General features: G+C 41.9%; 1 long non-coding RNA gene across 1 annotated transcript; it reads right to left on the bottom strand.

The window, feature by feature from the left end:
- Positions 1–917: 917 nt before the first annotated feature.
- LOC119250798 (uncharacterized) lies at positions 918–8,383 on the bottom strand. The gene is made up of 3 exons (XR_005126440.2): positions 8,347–8,383; positions 4,889–4,976; positions 918–1,731 (listed from the first exon to the last, which is right to left on the bottom strand). It is a non-coding gene; the product is annotated as an uncharacterized LOC119250798 (long non-coding RNA).
- Positions 8,384–10,883: the final 2,500 nt, after the last annotated feature.

Here is a 10,883-nt window from a genome sequence, read left to right on the forward strand (position 1 = left end):
AACTGCACCTCCCATGCTCTCTCTACCCCATCAATCACCCTCTGGAATGGGATGTAGAAGGTTACCTTCTACAGCGAAGAGACCCCCAGTAACTCATCTCCATAGAGATCATCCAAAGGAAGACAAATATAACTCAAATGTCTCTCATTGTGTAAGCCATCAAACGATGGTTAGCATTTCCTAAATTTAGGTATAATTTATCTACGTTATTTTTCCTCGGATTAATTTGCTCATGTCCCCCCAGGTCATTCACTCCTCTCCTTTTACTAAAGATGGATGCCTGAATTCTAGCTAATTCTAGCTATTTCCACTACATTTTTTTTGTCTGATTGATTGCAGTACCTAAACCATATCATCCAAACTACTCTATGGAAATCTTAATTGCATTCATTGTTGGATATTGTTTTGCAAATGGCAGTGCTAGAGGTATGTAATCCAGATTTCCTGCTATATCTTCCACCAGAAAGATTGACTGTCTTATACCAACACACCCAACTCCATTGTGCTGACATAGTTCAGAATTTGCATTTGCATTAATTCTAATTTACAAATCTAAACATTTTATATATTATACCACGGTAAATCAGAGTCAGCTTTCCTTCCCTAACAGAACTCACCCTGGAAAATAAAAACCAACTAGTATAGAAATTTCAAGAATATGAGATACTCATTTTACCTCAATTGAAAAATGGCTTCATTTTACATTGAAATAAAAGAAATTGGATGCCAAAAATAGGGAAACCATTTATCTATCATATAAAATTATCTGTCTTAAAAAACAAAATCTAATATCCTTCATATAAGCAAGAGTCAATATTCTAATAACAATGTTATCAAATGTAATCCAACAAAGAAGTCATATCTCAAAATATATACATTTAACTCAAAATGAATCACAGACAATGTAAAACCTAGATTGCAATTCTTCTAGACAACAACAAGGAGAAAAATTTTGTGGCCTTGCGTGTCAAATTTTTTTTTTATTAATTATATAAAAAGCTCAATCTATCAAGGAAATGATAATTAAAATCTCAATGCCATATCACTATAGACCCATGAGGATGGCTAAATTAAAAGGTCTAGCTGTACCAAGTGCTGGTGAAGAAAGATGAAGAGGAACTGGAGCTCTCATTAAAACACACACACACACACACACACACACACAACCAAACGAGGGAGAAAGAAAATGATGCATGGAAGGAAAAAAGAAAGGAAGGGAGAGGACACAGTTGTCTTGAAAAACAATATGGCAGTTTCTGCATAAGTTCAATATACACCTATTATATAATCCAAGTTTCATTGTTGGTATCTTAAAGACAATATTTTCTCTCTGTTTTGATGTTAATTTTTTTGTAAGGAGGATGGTAAACACAGTTCCTGTCACTTTTTTCTCGCTAGAAATGGAAGCTTATGAGCAGTTTTAAGAGACAGAGATCATTGTATGCAAGCATGGAACATATGTCAGTAAAATTATGGCCACTGGCCACCAAAGTCATGCTTGGGTTTCCTTTGTTGTGTGCTCTGTATATGTTTCTGTTGTCTTCAATGTACAAGATCATCACCACTTGCCTAGAAGAGGTCTAGTCATAGCCCTAAATTTCATATTGATGACCATACTTAAGTTAAGTAAAAAGTTCTTGGGTCCATGCTCTATGCCTGCTATTTGTAACACTCTAGTAATAAAGAGGGATTCATCACAGTCTTCAGTGTGGAAAAGAATGCCAGATTCACCTGGAAAACAAAGAAATAGAAGTTTATCAATAAATTGAGGACCAGGGCTGCTAACATGTTGAAGAAAGGGACTGTGGAGCCCTGACACATCTGTACACTCTGTGCTTAGGACTAACGTAAGCCATGTTCATAACGCATATCTCAGTCCAATTATGCTGTTTGGGTTTGCCACACTATGACAGATGGCCATCTAATTTCCCTCAACAACAACTCCATAAGTAGGCACTATTGCCCACTTTTTACACGGAAGGAATTGCTGTTCAGAAAATGTGAAGACTCCTTTAATATCATTCTTCTAAGTCCTGGTAGAAATTTTAGGTAAAAATGAGATTTTTTTAAAAAAGATTTATTTTTTATGCATACAAGAACAGGAGTACAGGCCAGCGAGGTAGGGGGTGAGAGGATTCACCAGAGACAGAGCAGGGAACCGAACAGGCAGACCGGTTGAAATACACTGCTGAGGGGTGCAGCGGGTGAGACAAAAGAGGTCTGCTGTGCCATGTGGTTTGCTCCCTGGCCAGCTGGGGATTGAACTCATGCTGCAGAGGCTGCAGATTATATCATAGTGTGGTGCTTAACCCTTGCACCACCAGGGAGGCAAAAAAATGAGATCTTCTATGTTCGACAAAATCTGTGTTTTTCTAGATCCAAAGAACAGATGCAGGTCCTAGAGCACAGCAGGTACTTATTCAATGGAAGTTTCAATAATACTATTAATGGATCCAGCTGGACAGAAAAGAATAGAATTATGCCTATTAGTTTCACTATTATGGTTTTCCTAAATTGAACCATCCAAATTCATTTTACTCTCTTAATTCTAAAATTCAGAATATTTATAAGAATCTCACATATCTCCATATGTCTATCTGTATGAATGGCAGCATACTACTGCTCTCCATCCTTTGTTAATATAAATGTCTTCTCCCCACATAATCTCCTCCCGACCACTTCTTGAGACAAGTTATGTGTGTTTTCATCCTGAACAAGGACACATTTGATGTGTTATCATTATTTCTCTGATTGTATTCTTAATATACCTGGTTTTATTTTCTCATTTTCCAAACCACGATGGTTATGTGTTCATTATGTGATAGGAGAGAGTGGCCCCCTCATTCATTTAATGAGGACAGAGGCAGCTGAAATTGCTCAGAAATTCATGCTCTGATTAGTAAGGCAAAGGAGAGTGCTTTCTATTCCAAATTTTAACCATTGCAACCCCAGCTGTTTAGAAAAGGCACACACTAAGTCTCCAGAAGCCAGAGGTGAGACCCATCCCTCTTGGCAGAGCATCCAAAGGAAACATAACCTTCTTGAGGACAGTGAAGGGAAGCAATGACCACAGCTATTCCTGTTATGGTCATGTATTCACATGTGCTACAGGTCAGTTGAGTGGGCACCACTTGCTGATTCACTCCTCATCACAAACATATAAAGCTGGCACTATTCTTGCTGTGGTGAAGTAAGGAGACTGAAAGGTCTACAGGTAGCTAAATGTACCCAGTTTCATGGTTAACAAGTGCTGAAGCCAGGTCTGTCTGGCCTTTTTGAGAGTCCCTTCTTCTTCTTTTTTTTTGTTTTTTTTTTGTTTGTTTTTAATCTATATGATATACTGAGCCCCTGATATGGACCTCTTACTTACCTGAAAAATACTGCAGTGCGTTGGTGGATCCAAGGTCTCAATTACAGAATTGAAAGAAGGCACCTAGTACCTAATGTGAAGACTAAAATTCTTGTCTTGGACTTGTGTGTGGTGCCTAAAAAAACTCTAGCATTACCTTTTCACATGCCACTTTTCTACTTTTGGTGACTCAGCTTCCCGTGTCTCCTGACCCGATCCCTGAACTAGAAGGCTTGGGCTTCTTCACCTCCTAGGAGTTTGAGTTTCAACTGGAGTTTCCCCACTACCTGGAGTCTGCCTTCTTCCCTTCCTTATCTCACCCCATTATTCTTTCATTCTTCATATCAGCAGGGGACTCTGACCCAAAACCAGATCCCCTCTTTACCTAGAACCACTTTCATGTAATTTGAAGCACTTGTCTCATTTGGTGATAAGACACTTATTTGTCTTGCGTATTTGTGAGTATCCTACTGAAGTCTCTCTCACCCACTACAAGCTTCATAGGAACATGAACAACAGAGGGATCTGCTTATTGTGATTATCCAGTGTCTTAAATAGGAGTTGTCCTACATGCTTCAGAGCTGAACAGATCTGAGTCTAATGTATCACTTTGTCACATGCCACCAGTAAAATCATAGCAAATTACATAATATTTTAAAGTCTGTTGACTCCTCTATGAAGTGGGGACAATGACGCTGAAAAAGAGTTCCTATCAGAATTGGCATTTTAGACAATTGAAACAAGGAGAGTAGAGCCACATGCCAGAGCAGAACTCCAGGAGATAATGTATTACATGTTCTTGGTAATACCTAACTCTTGAAGATCTCATTCTACAAAATCAACAAAACATTCCTACCCATAAAAACAAAAGGATAGGTGCCTCCCCAGTGGTGCAGTGGTTGAGTGCTGGGTTGCGAAGATGCCCGCAGCCTCTGCAGCGCCGGTTCGATCCCCGGCTGCTCCCCGGCCACCGGAGGAGGGACCCACATGGCACGCAGACCTCTCCTGCTGCCCGCTGCTCCCCTCAGCAGTGTGCTTCGCCAGTCTGCCTGTTCTGCTCCCCGCTTGGCTCTGGTGAATCCTCTCACCCTCCTGCGCTTCTGACTGTACCCAGTGCTTGTATAAAGAAATAAAATAAACCTTTAAAAAAAATGGCTATAATAGGTCTTATGTCTCAGCTAATTTCCAGCCAAGGAGTCAGGACATTCGTTTATCTGCCTCATGGGCCTGTGACTCTCCCTTTTTCATTGAGTTCTGGCTTGGTTGGGTAAGAGGAAAGCATCCCCCACTTTCCCTATGGGCCTTGGAGAAAGAAGTCAAAATAATTTCATTTCTCATTTCATTATTTTTAAAGTATTATTTTTATTACTTATTTTCTATCATTGGTGAAAATAAAATAAAATATTTAATTATAAGATTTTGCTGGTTCAGAGACAAAAATAAAACCTTTCCCTGCAAACTTAGTGATAACTCCTAAAAATAATCTAACAGATAATCTCAAAAGGACTCTGAGAGGGTGGGGAAAAACAAGGCACTTACCATTTGAAGAGACGTGCTGTGGTGGCTTCCCTGGGTTTTCTTTTTATTTCTCATATATCCAAGAACATGCTCCAGAAAGGTCCACAATCTAGAACCAAACACCCAACAAACTAATTAAAAACACATGCTTTGTCTGGCCAGAGGCATAGGATAAGAGAAGAGTAGCAGCAGGACTTAGAAGAAATATAGATGTGTGTGCACCAAACAACAAAGTTTCAAAATGTATGAAGCAAAAACTGACAGAGCTAAAAGGAGTACTAAATAGATTAATGCACAAGTATAGTTGAGGATTTTAATTATATTTCTTCAGCAATTACCAGAAATATTAGAACAAAATCAGACATGACAATAACATTTTACAATAGGATCGAATAGATGTTTAGAGAAAATTCCAAGTAAAAAAGGAGAATCTACAATCCATTTAAGTGCCCACGATCATGACATTTTCCCCAAAGAAAGTTTATTTTCACATAAAAATATGTATAACATTTAAACAAAATGTGCATAGAATTTTTATCAATAACGTAACAAATTCCAAGTCATAAAACAAACCTTAACAAACTTGAAAGTACTGAAACTATGTACAATATATTTTCCAATCAGAACAGTCATATCTTCTAAAGAAACTACTAGAAATCTATCAAAGAAAGATAGCATGATATTTTCTAACATGGAATTTAAGCGATATACTCCTAAGTAATCCTGGGGTCAAAGAGAAAGTCTCAAATGAAATTAAACAAAACGAAACTTGACATCTTTGTTCCTAAAAGCCCAAACTAGAAAGTACCCAACTGATCTTCAAAGATAAATGATTAAAGAACTGTGATACATCCATATCATAGAATTCCGCCCATTCATAAAAACAAGAAGCTATTGCCACACATTACTTGAATTTCAAGGGAATTGTGCTAAGTTGAAAAATATAATCTCTGCATTTTACAAACTATATTATTTAATGGATATAATATTCTTGAAATAACAAAATTATAGAGAAGGAAAACACATCAGTAGTTTTCTACTGCGTGGCCAAACGAGGAGCTGAGACATCCTGTCTTATATGTGTCTGTGCCCCATGGTGGTTCACGACACTTGTCCTGCTGTGTTCCAGTGCCTGACTCAGCACAGCAGGGAAGAAAAGGAAAAGAAGAAAACATTTCCTTAAGTGGGAAAGTTGTATTATTGGGATGACTTTTATCTTTCCTCTGAGAGAAGATTCTATCTTTACATGACTGGCCTAAATTATTTTTACTTTCCTTCAGTTTCCATTGCAATGTATTTCATACCTCCCCTCATATTGCCAAAAACAATTCTCCTAAAGTTGTATTTGCTAACTAATCTGCAAATATGTTCTATCATTGTTTTTCTGGTCATATCTTCTAGAGAAACTACTACCATTATGCAAACAACAACAGAGGCTGATCAACAGCTCAGTGTGCTGGTTAACCATGAATAAATACATGGAATTCAGCCTATATCCTCTTCATTGTTCACCCAAGCATGTGCTAATTAAGTTAAAAAATCACTGCAGCTATCTTCTCTGGGAAGACTTGTGTTATTTATGGGTCTACGAGATGCACAGAGAATGGTAACTATTCTCAGGGTCTTACAATCTATTGCCAGGAGGTAAGGTCTGTAGAAAGGAAGAAGACAGGACTTCAAGATGTGTAAAGGAGAAGCACATGAGTCCAACTTGGTCAGCTGATGCTTGAGAGGTGTGTGTGTGTATGTGTGCGCGCATGTGTGTGTATGTGTGGTGTGTGTGTACTGTGTGTAATATGTAGTATGAAGGTCTTGGGGTTTTCTGTGGTGTGTGTGCATGTACATGGTGTGTATATATGTGTGGCCTGTGTGGTGTGGTGCATGTATGGTGTGTATATATATATATGTGTCACACCTGAGAAAGAAAGCAGTACAAGTCATAAGGCAGGAGGCTGGGGACAGTGACTCTTGTTGGGTCACTATATGAATGTGAGCCTCCTGCCTGCATCCCTCCCACCTCCCATAGGTGATAGCTCCTCTTCTGACCATGACTCCAGCAGAAGTGGCAAATGAGTTTGGCTCTTCCTGGGTGCCATACACACCCCAGCCCCACCTTCTGTGTGCATTCTCCCTTTAATTTTTTTTAAGATTTATTTATTTATGCATTCAAGAACTGGGGTACAGACCAGAGGTGGGGGGGTGAAAGGATTCACCAGAGAGTAGAAAGCATAACAGGCAGATCTATTGAAATACACTGCTGAGGAGCAGCAAGCGAGACGGGAGCGGTCTGCTGCACCATGTGGGTTTCTCCCTGGTGAGCTGGGGATTGAACTTGTGCTGTAGTGGCTGGCGATAACTTGATAGCACTGTCTTTAACCCACCAGGGAGACCTGCATTCTCCCTTTTAACCTTGAGCAAAGTGCTTCACCTCTCAGTTATTTCAAATGACCAACAGAGGTAAGATAATAATAGTCCCACACCAGATGAGAGGCAATGAGTAACAGAATGTGCAGATCAAAATGAGCACATGGAAAATGTTAACAACTGTGGTGGTGAGGTGAGGATGGTTAATAATCTGACTTTTCCATTAGAAATTAAGAGGGAACATTTGCATAATGTACCCAGGAAACAGGGAATGGTACTGGAAAGCCTGGGCTCTACACCTCCCCAAAATCAAGCGTGTTTCTATGTCTTAAATCTGTCTGCTATCTCAAGGGCCAACACTTGATGAGACTGTGCTGACCTCTCCCAGGTATGACCAGTAATAACAACTGTAAACTGCAGTTCACGTTTGTCCAGTAGGCTTCAGCTCATGAGCACTTCTACCTGCAGTGTGATCAGTGCATCCAGTGGGAGCTGATGGGATGGCCAGGGTCATTCAGTAAATGCCATGGCTCCTACTGTCACCTCCAGGCCCCAGTGAGTAAAGCTGGGCACATCTGCATACACTAAATGGCAAGATGTGTCCAGATAAGTACCAGCAGTGGCTGGAGGGCCTTACTCCACCCTAGACAGGCCCCAGGGGGTAGGGTCTCTGTTCCAGGTCAGCGCAGTGTCTGCCCCCTGCAGGGGCAAGGTTGAAATTGAACCTCTCTCTGTTCACTTTCCTGGGCTGTAGAATTGAAAAAAGATACCTCGTTTTATTCCAGTTGTCTTTTGAAAAGCCATGAAAAACATTGTTGAGAAAATAAATAGCCAAAAAGTAAATGAGTAAAACAAAACAAAATGAAATGTAAAATAAAATAGACCGATCCTAATTTTAAATAAAGTGTGGTAACCTGCTAAGTCAGGGAACTGATTTATTCTCTGTCATGAAGTGATGTCCTTGCCAAGCTGGCAGTTTGCCTGGCAACAGTGGGCATAGCGTGTAGAGCCCAGGGGCTCTAGGAAAGGGAAGAGCAACAGGCCCCCTACACTTCTTCCCTGAGATTCCGAGTGACCTCTGTTCTGGGGAGACCCCGATGGCCTTGGATTGTTACCTTGTGCAAGTCCATGCACAGACGGGATCAAGGTCCCTGAAATAAAAAAAAAAAAAAAAAGAATCCTGGTGAGGTTAGAAAGATAGGAAACATGGTAGCCACAGAACTATCCCAAGGGCAAAGGGTCAACAGTACATCTGGGTATGAGTCTGGGCCTGGGGTCTGAGTCTGGGCCTTGGCCTGCTGAACAAGGCAGGCTGCTGCAGACCCCGGGGAGGCCAGGCCACTCATCTGGCTGTAAGTCGTGCCAAAGACCTCCTCAGACAGCCTAAGCCGGAGCCCCCAGACAGCCTGTACCTGGTGTAGGAGGAAGCCAGGAAGAAGGCATCCTGGTGGTTGGAGGATGCCAGCAAGAGAGCCTCCAGATTGGGTGGGGAGCATCATGACAGCAGTAGCAGCAGCAGTGGCCTCTGAGGGCCCCAGAGGGTCTCTGAGTGCTGTCTGTGTCTTGGCAGGACATTGAGTGGTGAGTAATTTTTCCAGGTCTTCAGAGCACCTGCTGTTGGGCATTGAGATTCTCTGACCCAGGCGGACAGGATGGTGCTCTGGCCCTGGAGTCTTTGGAAACACCTAAGAGCAGGGGAAGTCCTGGACTTAACCAGTGGGAGGGTTTGGGGGCCAGAGGGGTGTAAAGGACAGTTATGGGAGGCTCATGTGCTTCACTTTGAGATGCTAAAGGGGAGCATCAGTTATATTCCAGAACTGAAGATGCACAGCCCAGCTGTATATGCATTACATCCCCCATACACTCATCATGAAACAGACGCTTGTTACTGTATACGCTGGCATCAACTTTGCCAGCATATTTATTTGGGTTTTAAAGATCAGTTAGGACATGGTTGAGTTCCAAAGGATCATACTGTATATTAGGATTAAAAATACATGTCAGTGAATTGGATTTATTTAATAAGTGTAGCATGCACACATTGTGTGCAACATTCATTCGTTTGTTCGCAGAACAGTTGTCCATCTCCCCATCACAGCTAGGGTACACTTAGAATCACTTTTCTTTTCTTAAAAATACTGAAGCAAGATCCAACACGAAACTGTAACTAGCAATGAAAAAATGATTGCTAGCGCTGTGCACAGGTGTTTGAGGGAGACTCGATTCCGTGGGATTTAATGACCACACCTTATTAAAAGGAAAAAGGATTTATTGTGAGCAACACAGGCGATGCACAAGCAAAATTATAAACAGTGCCCCAAATGTGACCAAACTGATTATCATGCATACATACTGTACAGTTTCTTTAGAAATCAGCATCACGGAGGCAAAGAGTCAGCACTCTGGAGAACAGCATGGGAGACGTCCAGCAGCTGCAAGCAGCATTAGCTAGGCAACCACTGTGTTTTTATCTCCCAAGGTCGGATATGGCCAGTATCCAAACCCAGGGATTCATGGTGGGCTGGTCACGTTTCTGTGCACGACACCCCGGAGTTACACATCCAGCCATATTTCTTGGTGGTCCCGAATATCGTGAACAGTTACATAACCAGCCCTATTTTTAGCTCCTGGTCCGGGCGCTAGCCAGGCTCCCGGATCAGGGGGTCAAAAGGCACAACTTCCAATGTCCCCGGCAAAACAACATTAACACTTTATTTTCCTACAGAAGACAGATAAGGCCAGCCCTGCATCCTCTGTGTTCTCTCAGCAGCATGCTCAACAGCAGGGTTTGGTTGGCAGTTGCTTAATCTTCCAGGTCAAAACAAACCATCAGACAACTGCATATACAATACCCGATGACATTGTCGCAAAGAGTGCCAAAGATCTAACACTTCATGGATGCTTATCATCTGCTCACCACTTCAGCGTGTGCCCACCAGGGTGGGTGGGTCCTCGAGGACAGCCTAGTTTCACTTGGTCCCTACAGGTCCCTAGGTCTAAAATTGGCCTGGCACGGCCTTGGCAAACTACGCCTGTTTAGAGAAAGATGGTAATAGTTGGAGAGGGTCCTGTAAGTAATCACTGTGGGCAGAAGAAGCATCTAGACTTGGAACCTCGAAGATGCAATCTGAAGAGGCCTGCTTTGTCCCCAGCAGGTGCTGGGGTGCTTATTCGTCCAAAGAGCCAGCTGTTTTCTTGCTGTAAGTCAAGGCTATTATCGGGGGAACTTATGTTCATCCAGGACACTCACATCACCATTGGGCCTCAGCAGAGCGTCCCATGAACTCCCCTAACTCCCAGTCTTTCCCCCTTTGGGATCACTGACCTTTCTGACCTCTGTCCACACATCAGGAGTCACTGCAGTCTCCTGCAAGCTCCCAGGCACCACAGTGCTACCTCTTCTCACTCCTGCCTTGTCATTCGAGATTTATTTGCCTACAAGTTTGTGCTATAGAAGGCCAAAATGTGAGTCATAGGTCTATGATGACCAAAACTGGTATGCTTTACCTTCCACAAACTCTGGTGTTTTCATTGCTCTCTTTACAGATAAATATGTTTTACTTGCCAAGAGCACTGGATGTCAGTGAGGCAAAATGGCCACAATTCCCCAGATTGCAATAGCTTCTGACCCTGGCTGTTGCTGTCCCTGCAG

Source organism: Talpa occidentalis, unplaced genomic scaffold, assembly GCF_014898055.3.
Source record: "Talpa occidentalis isolate TD23 unplaced genomic scaffold, MPIMG_talOcc4v2.1 talOcc4.18, whole genome shotgun sequence".
NCBI lineage: Eukaryota > Metazoa > Chordata > Mammalia > Eulipotyphla > Talpidae > Talpa > Talpa occidentalis.